Consider the following 18,328-nt stretch of genomic DNA (forward strand, 5'->3'; position numbering starts at 1 on the left):
TGACGGTGAGATATGTAAAGCCAGGGGGTAGGATTCCGCCATCCTAAGAATTTTCACTTTTTTTTAATATTCACACAGACACAAAACATTTGTTTCTCTTGTTAGTTTTTTACAATTTTTAAAAAGCTGCTCAGTTACTGTTTTGTTGGGGATTTCATATTTTGTGTTTGTTTTTATTTTTTACCTCTTTTGTATATGTAGGGGATTTATAGGGAAATATGTACTTTATGGAATAAATTTTAAGAAACAAAATGTATTTTAATTTAAATAAATTAACAGATCTTTGATCTTACAGCTGAATCACTGATTATATATTTGCAGAGCCAACTTAAAGGATGAAAGAAAATTCTATCAAGAGTGTTACTTTTGACTTCAAAGCCTTCTTAATAAAGACTTTTAATTACCTGTGGAAAAAAATAAGAAAAGCAAAGCAAGAATCATGAGGTATTTGACTTTGGTCAGGACTGCCTCATGACAGAATCGTCAGGATGGGGCCTCTCATAACACAGGACTGAGTACCTTTCATCCAAACAGTTACTGTGGGGTAGATTCCAAGTCATGGAACTACCAGGTGTGCAGAGCCAAACTGAACCGTGTGAGATAGGGGCTGCAAGGCTGTGTGTGGGTTTAAAAGCAGACCACCAGGTCTGTCTTCTGAGGTACCACCATATGGGCTGAGATGACCGTTTTAGTTACGAATGGAGAAATTAAATGTTTGTGCCAAGCAGAGATGGCATGGAGGAAAATAGCTTTTCATACTTTACTGTTTTTCCCAAACGGAAACGGGTGCTTACTTGTGTCTTGCATTTTCTTATATTAGTTGTGATAATCTGAGTACATTAGAGAAATAAATCCACAGAAACTGAAATGTATAAAAGAGAGCTTTAGATCAAGGGAAAATGCACATGGGAAAAAATCCCAAACCAGTGCAGCCAAAGTCTACAAGTCCAACATTAGCCCATATGTCCTACCCCAATCCACAATGTCCTCTCCATCTTAACAAACATATGCAATGATGGTGGCTGCAGGTGGAAAGAACTGCCCATCTGGTTTTCTGAGGTTGTTAACTCTTTACTGGAATTAAAAGCGCTTTTTGTGCGCCTGGAGCGGCTGGTGTTTGTAAGCACTCAGAAAGGAGGGCTCCATCTCCTTGTGCAGGACTACTCGTGATTTATTATCTACCCCAATGCTGCTCCAAGGGTGGTACATGGGCCGGTGATAAACTGTGACCTGTTTAAAATCTGTCCATTTGTAGCAAGGTACAGAAAGGAAGGTCAGAGTGCAGGTCCCAGCTATTTCCAATGCCAGCAATGTCATGTAAAGGGCAAAGCACACAGCAGGGTTTCTAGACTAACGACACACTGAGGATGATGAAATACACCACAGAAAACCTTATGCTAATCATGGAAACACTGTCAGGTAGTGGAGGACTAGTAAAGCAAGGCAGAATCTTGTCAGAGAGAGGGCCAGATGACGAACCCTTCTGGTCAGATTAAAGGGGAGGGACAGTGACAAAGAGCCAGGCCGTTTGCACGATGCATGGCCATTGGGGCTGCAAAGATGGGTTGAAACCTCAGAAAGATATAAGGGTGACCCAAGACTGGCAAGCCTTTCCTTGTCCTGTGTATTGGGGTTGCTTTGAAGCAGACCAACTGGATAGCATCTACCAACAAGACAAACTGAGGAAGAGGAAGCCTCTATGGTCCCAGAAACTGACATCACTAGGACGTGTCAGGAGACTTTTATAAAGGTAACCAATGGCCTGGCCCCTCATCACAGAAAGCTGGGGAAGCACCATTGTCCTGGTTTAACAGACATTCCCCAGATGAATTACTGTCCAGATGCTCATAGGAAGGAGAAATACCTATAGACATGACGGAAGGGAGGTTCACTCCGCTATGGGAATGTTTTAATCTGTGAACTTTAGATGTTGAAACCCACAGACACAGGTGTATAAAAGAGAGTTGTAATTAAATATTAAATGCACATCAAGAAAACATCCCCAAAAGATCCTTTTAATCTCATAAGCCCACCATTATCCCATAGGCCTCCCAGAATCCACACAGTCTTCAACCATCTACAAAAGAGATGGTATGAGGCTGACTGCTAGTAAAAGCCAAGTCAGAGAAAGCAAAATAATCTTCTATTTGGTGGGCATCTGCATATAGCTGTGGAGCACCCAAAGCTGTTTCACGTAGATAATGTGGCTTCTGCTCAGATATTTCTGAGTGTACGTGAGGCTTGGAAGCAGTAGCGTTTAACAGGCTAAGGCATCATCTCACTATACTGAATTTCAAAATCAAGATGCTGGAGAACTTGCAAAGCAAAAGTGACCAATGCCTGAATCATTCCGCCCTTCAATTAACACCACCTGTGCATCTTGGACATTTGGCATGATAAGCGAACAATATTAGTAAACATAACCTGTTGTGAAAAACAGGAAGATACAAAGAGCTCCATTTTTTAATGTAATTATTGTATATGGAAACCTGCAGGATGTAAAACTTCCCATCCACAACTGATGATGAGAGATGATAATGCTCTTTGATCCCCAAAAAAAACCCATACTGAGGCACTCTGGAAATGAAAAACATAAATCTGGGTGAGGCAACTCAGAAAGCAGCCTGTTTAACGCGACATTTTATGATTTCCTTAACATTCAAGTAGTTGAAAATTTAAGGCATGAGCTGAGATAGTAAAACTGTTTGAGCCTCCAAAATCGGTGCAGGGGAAACACCAGAAAAATTGCCTCTTCCTTAATATACTTGATTCTGCCGGAGTTACATTTGGAGGTGAGATAAGGAAACTGTTTGAAATATAATATCATGGAATTAAAATCAATTTTACACTGTGAGAATCTCAAGTGTTTTCATTGGAATCGGTTGTCTAAATGACACCCATGGAGCTTTTTTTTTTTTTTTTCAGTTGTAGCTTTTGATTCTGTGTCTTCTCTTCTGCATGCTAGGTTTCCAGGTTATTGACTGCTCTTTCTAGACTTTTGACAAACTCTTAGTCTGCAGGTTTAAGGTCTGCTGCTGTCTGAAGCTTTGACTATGAGAGGGATAGGGACACAGAATCAAATTGTTTATTCAGATGGTCTATGTGTCCGAACGTAGAAGTCAGACAGAACAGTCTGGTTACTGTAGTTGCCATCTGTCTGGGACTGAGTTTAGGCTGTAGGGGAAGAATGATAGGGATAAAAGTGATGCAAACAGAAGCAAGTATCTTTAATATTTTGATGCCTTCAGACTCCAGACTGGACACTGATCCTTTCTGGGGACTTTATATGCAGTCTCCCCTGACTCCAAAACAGTTCTGAGGAGTCGGTGATTGTGACTGAGTAGGACGGCTCACTGCCTAGATATCACACTTCGTAGGTCTGCATGAGGGCTATTCCACCTCAAGTGGTGTCTCAGTGTGCCTCAATCAGTGTTTCCACCCAAATTCTCAGGCTTCTGAATTTCCCAGTACCTTGTGTCCTGCCGTCGCTTTTACTCAATAACCCTGTGTTTATACTTTATAACCACCTTTTCATTTGAGGAGATCATAAACAAATTTATTATTAAATAATGTGGTTTATGGAAAATGAAAAAAATAAGCCATTACAAACTTATTTGGCTAACAAAAATAATGCCAGTTTGCAAGGAAATGTCTCGATAGGCTGAGTAGGCAGTAATAGAGCCGCCTCAAGTTGGCAGCCAAGCACTTGCTTCATTGAATGTGTGTCACTATCCACAGTGTTGGAAGTAAATTGTTGTCATGAAAGAGGTTCCTGAACGGTCCCCAAATCACTACTCCAAGGATTGAAAACATACTTTTCCCCATTCCATTTAGCCTTCCAGATCATTCAAGCTTTTAAAAAACAGATCAATTTCACACTCAGTTCACCAGCCCACAACTCAATTGACTTATATCAGTTCAAATCCCAGAAAACACAATTTCTGAGTTGTGTTGTAGAATAGTTTTAATGAGTTCCATTATGACCATCTGCCTCTCTTTCTTTTTTTTAGAAAGTTTACCATAAGTAGCATGCACTCATGCTATACCACACACCTCTGATGCCAGTTTAGCTATAAGTTTATATCTAATGTATTCAAGGCCCACAGACTGATGACGGTGAGAAATGTAAAGCCAGGGGGTAGGATTCACCCATCCTAAGATTTTTCACTTTTTTTAATATTAACACAGACACAAAATATTGGTTTCTCTTGTTAGTTTTTTACAATTTTTAAAAAGCTGCTCAGTTACTGTTTTGTTGGGGATTTCATATTTTGTGTTTGTTTTTATTTTTTATATCTTTTGTACAAGTAGGAAATTTAAAGGGAAATATGTACTTTATGGAATAAATTTTAAGAACCAAAATGTACTTTAATTTAAATAAATTAACAGATCTTTGATCTTACAGCTGAATCACTGATTATATATTTGCAGAGCCAACTTAAAGGATGAAAGAAAATTCTATCAAGAGTGTTACTTTTGACTTCAAAGCCTTCTTAATAAAGTCTTTTAACTACCTGTGGAAAAAAATAAGAAAAGCAAAGCAAGAATCATGAGGTATTTGACTTTGGTCAGGACTGCCTCATGACAGAATCGTCAGGATGGGGCCTCTCATAACACAGGACTGAGTACCTTTCATCCAAACAGTTACTGTGGGGTAGATTCCAAGTCATGGAACTACCAGGTGTGCAGAGCCAAACTGAACCGTGTGAGATAGGGGCTGCAAAGCTGTGTGTGGGTTCAAAAGCAGACCACCAGGTCTGTCTTCTGAGGTACCACCATATGGGCTGAGATGACCGTTTTAGTTACTAATGGAGAAATTAAATGTTTGTGCCAAGCAGAGATGGCATGGAGGAAAATAGCTTTTCACTCTTTACTGTTTTTCCCAAACGGAAACGGGTGCTTACTTGTGTCTTGCATTTTCTTATATTAGTTGTGATAATCTGAGTACATTAGAGAAATAAATCCACAGAAACTGAAATGTATAAAAGAGAGCTTTAGATCAAGGGAAAATGCACATGGGAAAAAATCCCAAACCAGTGCAGCCAAAGTCTACAAGTCCAACATTAGCCCATATGTCCCACCCCAATCCACAATGTCCTCTCCATCTTAACAAACATATGCAAGGTGGTGGCTGCAGGTGGAAAGAACTGCCCATCTGGTTTTCTGAGGTTGTTAACTCTTTACTGGAATTAAAAGCGCTTTTTGTGCGCCTGGAGCGGCTGGTGTTTGTAAGCACTCAGAAAGGAGGGCTCCATCTCCTTGTGCAGGACTACTCGTGATTTATTATCTACCCCAATGCTGCTCCAAGGGTGGTACATGGGCCGGTGATAAACTGAGACCTGTTTAAAATCTGTCCATTTGTAGCTAGGTACAGAAAGGAAGGTCAGAGTGCAGGTCCCAGCTATTTCCAATGCCAGCAATGTCATGTAAAGGGCAAAGCATGCAGCAGGGTTTCTAGACTAACAACACACTGAGGATGACGAAATACACCACTGAAAACCTTATGCTAATCATGGAAACACTGTCAGGTAGTGGAGGACTAGTAAAGCAAGGCAGAATCTTGTCAGAGAGAGGGCCAGATGACGAACCCTTCTGGTCAGATTAAAGGGGAGGGACAGTGACAAAGAGCCAGGCCGTTTGCACGATGCATGGCCATTGGGGCTGCAAAGATGGGTTGAAACCTCAGAAAGATATAAGGGTGACCCAAGACTGGCAAGCCTTTCCTTGTCCTGTGTATTGGGGTTGCTTTGAAGCAGACCAACTGGATAGCATCTACCAACAAGACCAACTGAGGAAGAGGAAGCCTCTATGGTCCCAGAAACTGACATCACTAGGACGTGTCAGGAGACTTTTATAAAGGTAACCAATGGCCTGGCCCCTCATCACAGAAAGCTGGGGAAGCACCATTGTCCTGGTTTAACAGACATTCCCCAGATGAATTACTGTCCAGATGCACATAGGAAGGAGAAATACCTATAGACATGACGGAAAGGAGGTTCACTCCGCTATGGGAATGTTTTAATCTGTGCACTTTAGATGTTGAAACCCACAGACACAGGTGTATAAAAGAGAGTTGTAATTAAATATTAAATGCATATCAAGAAAACTTCCCTAAAAGATCCTTTTAATCTCATAAGCCCACCATTATCCCATAGGCCTCCCAGAATCCACACAGTCTTCAACCATCTACAAAAGAGATGGTATGAGGCTGACTGCTAGTAAAAGCCAAGTCAGAGAAAGCAAAATAATCTCCTATTTGGTGGGCATCTGCATATAGCTGTGGAGCACCCAAAGCTGTTTCACGTAGATAATGTGGCTTCTGCTCAGATATTTCTGAGTGTACGTGAGGCTTGGAAGCAGTAGCGTTTAACTGGCTAAGGCATCATCTCACTATACTGAATTTCAAAATCAAGATGCTGGAGAACTTGCAAAGCAAAAGTGACCAATGGCTGAATCATTCCGCCCTTCAATTAACACCACCTGTGCATCTTGGACATTTGGCATGATAAGCGAACAATATTAGTAAACATAACCTGTTGTGAAAAACAGGAAGATACAAAGAGCTCCATTTTTTAATGTAATTATTGTATATGGAAACCTGCAGGATGTAAAACTTCCCATCCACAACTGATGATGAGAGATGATAATGCTCTTTGATCCCCAAAAAAACCCATATTGAGGCACTCTGGAAATGAAAAACATAAATCTGGGTGAGGCAACTCAGAAAGCAGCCTGTTTAACGCGACATTTTATGATTTCCTTCACATTCAAGTAGTTGAAAATTTAAGGCATGAGCTGAGATAGTAAAACTGTTTGAGCCTCCAAAATCGGTGCAGGGGAAACACCAGAATAATTGCCTCTTCCTTAATATACTTGATTCTGCCGGATTTACATTTGGAGGTGAGATAAGGAAACTGTTTGAAATATAATATCATGGAATTAAAATCAATTTTACACTGTAAGAATCTCAAGTGTTTTCATTGGAATCGGTTGTCTAAATGACACCAGCTGGAGATTTTTTTTTTCAGTTGTAGCTTTTGATTATGTGTCTTCTCTTCTGCAGGCTAGGTTTCCAGGTTATTGACTGCTCTTTCTAGACTTTTGGCAAACTCTTAGTCTGCAGGTTTAAGGACTGGTGCTGGCTGAAGCTTTGACTATGAGAGGGATAGGGACACAGAATCAAATTGTTTATTCAGATGGTCTATGTGTCCGAACGTAGAAGTCAGGCAGAACAGTCTGGTTACTGTAGTTGCCATCTGCCTGGGACTGAGTTTTGGCTGTAGGAGAAGAATGATAGGGATAAAAGTGATGCAAACAGAAGCAAGTATCTTTAATATTTTGATGCCTTCAGACTCCAGCCTGCACACTGATCCTTTCTGGGGACTTTATATGCAGTCTCCCCTGACTCCAAAACAGTTCTGAGGAGTCAGTGATTGTGACTGAGTAGGAGGGCTCACTGCCTAAATATCACACTTCGTAGGTCTGCATGAGGGCTATTCCACCTCAAGCGGTGCCTCAGTGTGCCTCAATCAGTGTTTCCACCAAAATCCCTAGGCTTTTGAAGTTCCCAGTACCCATTGTCCTGCAGTCCCTTTACTCAAACCCGGATGTTTATACTTTCTAACCACCTTGTCATTTGTGGAGATCATAAACAAATTTGTTATTAAATAATGTGGTTTATGGAAAATGAAAAAAATAAGCCATTACAAACTTATTTGGCTAACAAAAATAATGCCAGTTTGCAAGGAAATGTCTGGATAGGCTGAGTAGGCAGTAATAGAGCCGGCTCAAGTTGGCAGCCAAGCACTTGCTTCATTGAATGTGTGTCACTATCCGCAGTGTTGGAAGTAAATTGTTGTCATGAAAGAGGTTCCTGTACGGTCCCCAAATCACTATTTCAAGGATTGAAACCATACTTTTCCCCATTCCATTTAGCCTTCCAGATCATTCAAGCTTTTAAAAAACAGATCAATTTCACACTCATTTCACCAGCCCACAACTCAATTGACTTATATCAGTTCAAATACCAGAAAACACAATCTCTGAGTTGTGTTGTATTATAGGTATGATGAATTGCATTATGACCATCTGCCTCTGTTTCTTTTTTTTTAGAAAGTTTACCATAAATAGCATGCCCTCATGCTATACCACATACCTCTGATGCAATTGTAGCTGTAAGTTTATATCCAATGTATTCAAGGCCCACAGACAGATGATGGTGAGATATGTAAAGCCAGGGGGTAGGATTCACCCATCCTAAGAATTTTCACTTTTTTTTAATATTCACACAGACACAAAACATTTGTTTCTCTTGTTAGTTTTTTACAATTTTTAAAAAGCTGCTCAGTTACTGTTTTGTTGGGGATTTCATATTTTGTGTTTGTTTTTATTTTTTATCTCTTTTGTATATGTAGGGGATTTATAGGGAAATATGTACTTTATGGAATAAATTTTAAGAACCAAAATGTATTTTAATTTAAATAAATTAACAGATCTTTGATCTTACAGCTGAATCACTGATTATATATTTGCAGAGCCAACTTAAAGGATGAAAGAAAATTCTATCAAGAGTGTTACTTTTGACTTCAAAGCCTTCTTAATAAAGTCTTTTAACTACCTGTGGAAAAAAATAAGAAAAGCAAAGCAAGAATCATGAGGTATTTGACTTTGGTCAGGACTGCCTCATGACAGAATCGTCAGGATGGGGACTGTCATAACACAGGACTGAGTACCTTTCATTCAAACAGTTACTGTGGGGTAGATTCCAAGTCATGGAACTACCAGGTGTGCAGAGCCAAACTGAACCGTGTGAGATAGGGGCTGCAAGGCTGTGTGTGGGTTCAAAAGCAGACCACCAGGTCTGTCTTCTGAGGTACCACCATATGGGCTGAGATGACCGTTTTAGTTACGAATGGAGAAATTAAATGTTTGTGCCAAGCAGAGATGGCATGGAGGAAAATAGCTTTTCACTCTTTACTGTTTTTCCTAAACGGAAACGAGTGCTTACTTGTGTCTTGCATTTTCTTATATTAGTTGTGATAATCTGAGTACATTAGAGAAATAAATCCACAGAAACTGAAATGTATAAAAGAGAGCTTTAGATCAAGGGAAAATGCACATGGGAAAAAATCCCAAACCAGTGCAGCCAAAGTCTACAAGTCCAACATTAGCCCATATGTCCCACCCCAATCCACAATGTCCTCTCCATCTTAACAAACATATGCAATGATGGTGGCTGCAGGTGGAAAGAACTGCCCATCTGGTTTTCTGAGGTTGTTAACTCTTTACTGGAATTAAAAGCGCTTTTTGTGCGCCTGGAGCGGCTGGTGTTTGTAAGCACTCAGAAAGGAGGGCTCCATCTCCTTGTGCAGGACTACTCGTGATTTATTATCTACCCCAATGCTGCTCCAAGGGTGGTACATGGGCCGGTGATAAACTGAGACCTGTTTAAAATCTGTCCATTTGTAGCTAGGTACAGAAAGGAAGGTCAGAGTGCAGGTCCCAGCTATTTCCAATGCCAGCAATGTCATGTAAAGGGCAAAGCACGCAGCAGGGTTTCTAGACTAACGACACACTGAGGATGATGAAATACACCACTGAAAACCTTATGCTAATCATGGAAACACTGTCAGGTAGTGGAGGACTAGTAAAGCAAGGCAGAATCTTGTCAGAGAGAGGGCCAGATGACGAACCCTTCGGGTCAGATTAAAGGGGAGGGACAGTGACAAAGAGCCAGGCCGTTTGCACGATGCATGGCCATTGGGGCTGCAAAGATGGGTTGAAACCTCAGAAAGATATAAGGGTGACCCAAGAATGGCAAGCCTTTCCTTGTCCTGTGTATTGGGGTTGCTTTGAAGCAGACCAACTGGATAGCATCTACCAACAAGACCAACTGAGGAAGAGGAAGCCTCTATGGTCCCAGAAACTGACTTCACTAGGACGTGTCAGGAGACTTTTATAAAGGTAACCAATGGCCTTGCCCCTCATCACAGAAAGCTGGGGAAGCACCATTGTCCTGGTTTAACAGACATTCGCCAGATGAATTATTGTCCAGATGCACATAGGAAGGAGAAATACCTATAGACATGACGGAAGGGAGGTTCACTCCGCTATGGGAATGTTTTAATCTGTGCACTTTAGATGTTGAAACCCACAGACACAGGTGTATAAAAGAGAGTTGTAATTAAATATTAAATGCACATCAAGAAAACTTCCCCAAAAGATCCTTTTAATCTCATAAGCCCACCATTATCCCATAGGCCTCCCAGAATCCACACAGTCTTCAACCATCTACAAAAGAGATGGTATGAGGCTGACTGCTAGTAAAAGCCAAGTCAGAGAAAGCAAAATAATCTCCTATTTGGTGGGCATCTGCATATAGCTGTGGAGCACCCAAAGCTGTTTCACGTAGATAATGTGGCTTCTGCTCAGATATTTCTGAGTGTACGTGAGGCTTGGAAGCAGTAGCGTTTAACTGGCTAAGGCATCATCTCACTATACTGAATTTCAAAATCAAGATGCTGGAGAACTTGCAAAGCAAAAGTGACCAATGCCTGAATCATTCCGCCCTTGAATTAACACCACCTGTGCATCTTGGACATTTGGCATGATAAGCGAACATATTAGTAAACATAACCTGTTGTGAAAAACAGGAAGATACAAAGAGCTCCATTTTTTAATGTAATTATTGTATATGGAAACCTGCAGGATGTAAAACTTCCCATCCACAACTGATGATGAGAGATGATAATGCTCTTTGATCCCCAAAAAAACCCATATTGAGGCACTCTGGAAATGAAAAACATAAATCTGGGTGAGGCAACTCAGAAAGCAGCCTGTTTAACGCGACATTTTATGATTTCCTTCACATTCAAGTAGTTGAAAATTTAAGGCATGAGCTGAGATAGTAAAACTGTTTGAGCCTCCATAATCGGTGCAGGGGAAACACCAGAAAAATTGCCTCTTCCTTAATATATTTGATTCTGCCGGAGTTACATTTGGAGGTGAGATAAGGAAACTGTTTGGAATATAATATCATGGAATTAAAATCAATTTTACACTGTGAGAATCTCAAGTGTTTTCATTGGAATCGGTTGTCTAAATGACACCCATGGAGCTTTTTTTTTTTTTTCAGTTGTAGCTTTTGATTCTGTGACTTCTCTTCTGCATGCTAGGTTTCCAGGTTATTGACTGCTCTTTCTAGACTTTTGACAAACTCTTAGTCTGCAGGTTTAAGGTCTGCTGCTGGCTGAAGCTTTGACTATGAGAGGGATAGGGACACAGAATCAAATTGTTTATTCAGATGGTCTATGTGTCCGAACGTAGAAGTCAGACAGAACAGTCTGGTTACTGTAGTTGCCATCTGCCTGGGACTGAGTTTAGGCTGTAGGGGAAGAATGATAGGGATAAAAGTGATGCAAACAGAAGCAAGTATCTTTAATATTTTGATGCCTTCAGACTCCAGACTGGACACTGATCCTTTCTTGGGACTTTATATGCAGTCTCCCCTGACTCCAAAACAGTTCTGAGGAGTCGGTGATTGTGACTGAGTAGGAGGGCTCACTGCCTAGATATCACACTTCGTAGGTCTGCATGAGGGCTATTCCACCTCAAGCGGTGTCTCAGTGTGCCTCAATCAGTGTTTCCACCCAAATCCCCAGGCTTCTGAATTTCCAAGTACCTTGTGTCCTGCCGTCGCTTTTACTCAATAACCCTGTGTTTATACTTTATAACCACCTTTTCATTTGAGGAGATCATAAACAAATTTATTATTAAATAATGTGGTTTATGGAAAATGAAAAAAATAAGCCATTACAAATTTATTTGGCTAACAAAAATAATGCCAGTTTGCAAGCAAATGTCTCGATAGGCTGAGTAGGCAGTAATAGAGCCGCCTCAAGTTGGCAGCCAAGCACTTGCTTCATTGAATGTGTGTCACTATCCACAGTGTTGGAAGTAAATTGTTGTCATGAAAGAGGTTCCTGAACGGTCCCCAAGTCACTATTCCAAGGATTGAAACCATACTTTTCCCCATTCCATTTAGCCTTCCAGATCATTCAAGCTTTTAAAAACCAGATCAATTTCACACTCAGTTCACCAGCCCACAACTCAATTGACTTATATCAGTTCAAATCCCAGAAAACACAATTTCTGAGTTGTGTTGTAGAATAGTTTTAATGAGTTCCATTATGACCATCTGCCTCTCTTTCTTTTTTTTAGAAAGTTTACCATAAGTAGCATGCACTCATGCTATACCACACACCTCTGATGCCAGTTTAGCTATAAGTTTATATCTAATGTATTCAAGGCCCACAGACTGATGACGGTGAGAAATGTAAAGCCAGGGGGTAGGATTCACCCATCCTAAGATTTTTCACTTTTTTTAATATTAACACAGACACAAAATATTGGTTTCTCTTGTTAGTTTTTTACAATTTTTAAAAAGCTGCTCAGTTACTGTTTTGTTGGGGATTTCATATTTTGTGTTTGTTTTTATTTTTTATATCTTTTGTACAAGTAGGAAATTTAAAGGGAAATATGTACTTTATGGAATAAATTTTAAGAACCAAAATGTATTTTAATTTAAATAAATTAACAGATCTTTGATCTTACAGCCTAATCACTGATTATATATCTCCAGAGCCGACTTAAAGGATGAAAGAAAATTCTATCAAGAGTGTTACTTTTGACTTCAAAGCCTTCTTAATAAAGTCTTTTAACTACCTGTGGGAAAAAATTAAAAAAGCAAACCAAGAATCATGAGGTATTTGTCTTCGGTCAGGACTGCCTCATGACAGAATCGTCAGGATGGGGCCTGTCATAACACAGGACTGAGTACCTATCATCCAAACAGTTACTGTGGGGTAGATTCCAAGTCATGGAACTACCAGGTGTGCAGAGCCAAACTGAACCGTGTGAGATAGGGGCTGCAAGGCTGTGTGTGGGTTCAAAAGCAGACCACCAGGTCTGTCTTCTGAGGTACCACCATATGGGCTGAGATGACCGTTTTAGTTACGAATGGAGAAATTAAATGTTTGTGCCAAGCAGAGATGGCATGGAGGAAAATAGCTTTTCACTCTTTACTGTTTTTCCCAAACGGAAACGGGTGCTTACTTGTGTCTTGCATTTTCTTATATTAGTTGTGATAATCTGAGTACATTAGAGAAATAAATCCACAGAAACTGAAATGTATAAAAGAGAGCTTTAGATCAAGGGAAAATGCACATGGGAAAAAAATCCCAAACCAGTGCAGCCAAAGTCTACAAGTCCAACATTAGCCCATATGTCCCACCCCAATCCACAATGTCCTCTCCATCTTAACAAACATATGCAATGATGGTGGCTGCAGGTGGAAAGAACTGCCCATCTGGTTTTCTGAGGTTGTTAACTCTTTACTGGAATTAAAAGCGCTTTTTGTGCGCCTGGAGCGGCTGGTGTTCGTAAGCACTCAGAAAGGAGGGCTCCATCACCTTGTGCAGGATTACTCGTGATTTATTATCTACCCCAATGCTGCTCCAAGGATGGTACATGGGCCGGTGATAAACTGTGACCTGTTTAAAATCTGTCCATTTGTAGCTAGGTACAGAAAGGAAGGTCAGAGTGCAGGTCCCAGCTATTTCCAATGCCAGCAATGTCATGTAAAAGGCAAAGCACGCAGCAGGGTTTCTACACTAACGACACACTGAGGATGATGAAATACACCACTGAAAACCTTATGCTAATCATGGAAACACTGTCAGGTAGTGGAGGACTAGTAAATCAAGGCAGAATCTTGTCAGAGAGAAGGCCAGATGACGAACCCTTCTGGTCAAATTAAAGGGGAGGGACAGTGACAAAGAGCCAGGCCGTTTGCACGATGCATGGCCATGGGGGCTGCAAAGATGTGTTCAAACATCAGAAAGATATAAGGGTGGCTCAGGACTAGCAAGACATTCCTTGTCCTGTACATTGTGGTTGCTTTGAAGCAGACCAACTGGATAGCATCTATCAACAAGACCAACCGAGGAAGAGGATGCCTCTATGATCCCAGACACTGACATCACTAGGACGTGTCAGGAGACTTTTATAAAGGTAACCAATGGCCTGGCCCCTCATCACAGAAAGCTGGGGAAGCACCATTATCCTGGTTTAACAGACATTACCCAGATGAATTACTGTCCAGATGCCCATAGGAAGGAGAAATACCTATAGACATGACGGAAGGGAGGTTCACTCCGCTATGGGAATGTGTTAATCTGTGCACTTTAGATGTTGAAACCCACAGACACACGTGTATAAAAGAGAGTTGTAATTAAATATTAAATGCACATCAAGAAATCTTCCCTAAAAGATCTTTTTAATCTCATAAGCCCACCATTATCCCATAGGCCTCCCAGAATCCACACAGTCTTCAACCATCTACAAAAGAGATGGAATGAGACTGACTGCTAGTAAAAGCCAAATCTGAGAAAGCAAAATAATCTCCTATTTGGTGGGCATCTGCATATAGCTGTGGAGCACCCAAATCTGTTTCACGTAGATAATGTGGCTTCTGCTCAGATATTTCTGAATGTACGTGAGGTTTGGAAGCAGTAGCGTTTAACTGGCTAAGGCATCATCTCACTATACTGAATTTCAAAATCAAGATGCTGGAGAACTTGCAAAGCTAAAGTGACCAATTCCTGAATCATTCCGCCCTTCAATTAACACCACCTGTGCATCTTGGACATTTGGCATGATAAGCTAACAATATCAGTGAGCATAACCTGTTGTGAAAAACAGGAAGATACAAAAAGCTCCATTGTTTAATGTAATTATTGTATATGGGAACCTGCAGGATGTAAAATTTCCCATCAACAACTGATGATGGAAAATTATAATGATCTTTGACCCCCCACAAACCCATATTGAGGCACTCTAAAAATGAAAAACATAAATCTGGGTGAGGCAACTCAGAAGGCAGCCTGTTTAACGCGATATTTTATAATTTCCTTCACATTCAAGTAGTTTAAAATCTAAGGCATGAGCTAGGAATAGTAAATCTGTTTGAGGCTCCATAATCGGTGCAGGGGAAACACCAGAATAATTGCCTCTTCCTTAATATACTTGAATCTGCTGGAGTTACCTTTGGAGGTGAGATATGGGAAACTGTTTGAATTACAATAGCATGGAAGTAAGAGCAATTTTACACTGTGACAAACTCAAGTGTTTTCATTGGAATCGGTTGTCTGAATGACACCAGCTGGAGATTTTTTTTTTCAGTTGTAGCTTTTGATTATGTGCCTTCTCTTCTGCAGGCTAGGTTTCCAGGATACTGACTGCTCTTTCTAGACTTTTGACAAACTCGTATTCTGCAGGTTTAAGGACTGGTGCTGGCTAAAGCTTTGATTATGAGAGGGATAGGGACACAGAATCAAATTGTTTATTCAGATGGTCTATGTGTCTGAACGTAGAAGTCAGGCAGAACAGTCTGGTTACTGTAGTTGCCATCTGCCTGGGACTGAGTTTTGGCTGTAGGAGAAGAATGATAGGGATAAAAGTGATGCAAACAGAAGCAAGGATCTTTAATATTTTGATGCCTTCAGACTCCAGCCTGGACACTGATCCTTTCTGGGGACTTTATATGCAGGCTCCCCTGACTCCAAAACAGTTCTGAGGAGTCGGTGATTGTGACTGAGTAGGAGGGCTCACTGCCTAGATATCACATTCGTAGGTCTGCATGAGGGCTATTCCACCTCAAGCGGTGCCTCAGTGTGCCTCATTCATTTTTTCCATCCAAATCCCTAGGCTTTTGAAGTTCCCAGTACCCTGTGTCCTGCAGTCCCTTTTACTCAATAACCCTGATGTTTATACTTTATAACCACCTTGTCATTTGTGGAGATCATAAACAAATTTGTTATTAAATAATGTGGTTTATGGAAAATGAAAAAAATAAGCCATTACAAACTTACTTGGCTAACAAAAATAATGCCAGTTTGCAAGGAAATGTCTGGATAGGCTGAGTAGGCAGTAATAGAGCCGCCTCAAGTTGGCAGCCAAGCACTTGCTTCATTGAATGTGTGTCACTATCCACAGTGTTGGAAGTAAATTGTTGTCATGAAAGAGGTTCCTGAACGGTCCCCAAATCACTATTCCAAGGATTGAAACCATACTTTTCCCCATTCCATTTAGCCTTCCAGATCATTCAAGCTTTTAAAAAACAGATCAATTTCACACTCAGTTCATCAGCCCACAACTGAATTGACTTATATCAGTTCTAATCCCAGAAAACACAATCTCTGAGTTGTGTTGTATTATAGGTATGATGAGCTGCATTATGACCATCTGCCTCTCTTTCTTTTTTTTAGAAAGTTTACCATAAGTAGCATGCCCTCATGCTGTACCACACACCTCTGATGCAATTGTAGCTGTAAGTTTATATCCAATATATTCAAGGCCCACAGACTGATGACGCTAAGATATGTAAAGCCAGGGGGTAGGATTCCGCCATCCTAAGATTTTTCACTTTTTTTTTAATATTAACACAGACACAAAACATTTGTTTCTCTTGTTAGTTTTTTTACCATTTTTAAAAAGATGCTCAGTTACTGTTTTGTTGGGGATTTCATATTTTGTGTTTGTTTTTTATTTTTTTCCTCTTTTGTATATGTAGGGGATTTATAGGGAAATATGTACTTTATGGAATAAATTTTAAGAACCAAAATGTATTTTAATTTAAATAAATTAACAGATCTTTGATCTTACAGCTGAATCACTGATTATATATTTGCAGAGCCGACTTAAAGGATGAAAGAAAATTCTATCAAGAGTGTTACTTTTGACTTCAAAGCCTTCTTAATAAAGTCTTTTAACTACCTGTGGAAAAAAATAAGAAAAGCAAAGCAAGAATCATGAGGTATTTGACTTTGGTCAGGACTGCCTCACGACAGAATCGTCAGGATGGGGCCTGTCATAACACAGGACTGAGTACCTTTCATTCAAACAGTTACTGTGGGGTAGATTCCAAGTCATGGAACTACCAGGTGTGCAGAGCCAAACTGAACCGTGTGAGATAGGGGCTGCAAGGCTGTGTGTGGGTTCAAAAGCAGACCACCAGGTCTGTCTTCTGAGGTACCACCATATGGGCTGAGATGACCGTTTTAGTTACGAATGGAGAAATTAAATGTTTGTGCCAAGCAGAGATGGCATGGAGGAAAATAGCTTTTCACTCTTTACTGTTTTTCCCAAACGGAAACGGGTGCTTACTTGTGTCTTGCATTTTCTTATATTAGTTGTGATAATCGGAGTACATTAGAGAAATAAATCCACAGAAACTGAAATGTATAAAAGAGAGCTTTAGATCAAGGGAAAATGCACATGGGAAAAAAATCCCAAACCAGTGCAGCCAAAGTCTACAAGTCCAACATTAGCCCATATGTCCCACCCCAATCCACAATGTCCTCTCCATCTTAAAAAACACATGCAGTGATGGTGGCTGCAGGTGGAAAGAACTGCCCATCTGGGTTTCTGAGGTTGTTAACTCTTTACTGGAATTAAAAGCGCTTTTTGTGCGCCTGGAGCGGCTGGTGTTTGTAAGCACTCAGAAAGGAGGGTTCCATCTCCTTGTGCAGGACTACTCCTGATTTATTATCTACCCCAATGCTGCTCCAAGGGTGGTACATGGGCCGTTGATAAACTGTGACTTGTTTAAAATCTGTCCATTTGTAGCTAGGTACAGAAAGGAAGGTCAGAGTGCAGGTCCCAAATATTTCCAATGCCAGCAATGTCATGTAAAGGGCAAAGCACGCAGCAGGGTTTCTAGACTAACGACACACTGAGGATGACGAAATACACCAATGAAAATCTTATGCTAATCATGGAAACACTGTCAGATAGTGGAGGACTAGTAAAGCAAGGCAGAATCTTGTCAGAGAGTGGGCCAGATGACGAACCCTTATGGTCACATTAAAGGGGAGGGGCAGTGACAATTTGCCAGGCCGTTTGCACGATGCATGGCCATGGGGGCTGCAAAGATGGGTTCAAATATCAGAAAGATATAAGTGTGGCCCAGGACTACCAAGCCATTCCTTGTCCTGTACATTGGGGTTGCTTTGAAGCAGACCAACTGGATAGCATCTACCAACAAGAACAACCGAGGAAGAGGATGCCTCTATGGTCCCAGAAACTGACATCACTAGGACGTGTCAGGAGACTTTTATAAAGGTAACCAATGGCCTGGCCCCTCATCACAGAAAGCTGGGGAAGCACCATTGTCCTGGTTTAACAGACATTCCCCTGATGAATTACTGTCCAGATGCCCATAGGAAGGAGAAATACCTATAGACATGACGGAAGGGAGGTTCACTCCGCT

Source organism: Tenrec ecaudatus, chromosome 11, assembly GCF_050624435.1.
Source record: "Tenrec ecaudatus isolate mTenEca1 chromosome 11, mTenEca1.hap1, whole genome shotgun sequence".
NCBI lineage: Eukaryota > Metazoa > Chordata > Mammalia > Afrosoricida > Tenrecidae > Tenrec > Tenrec ecaudatus.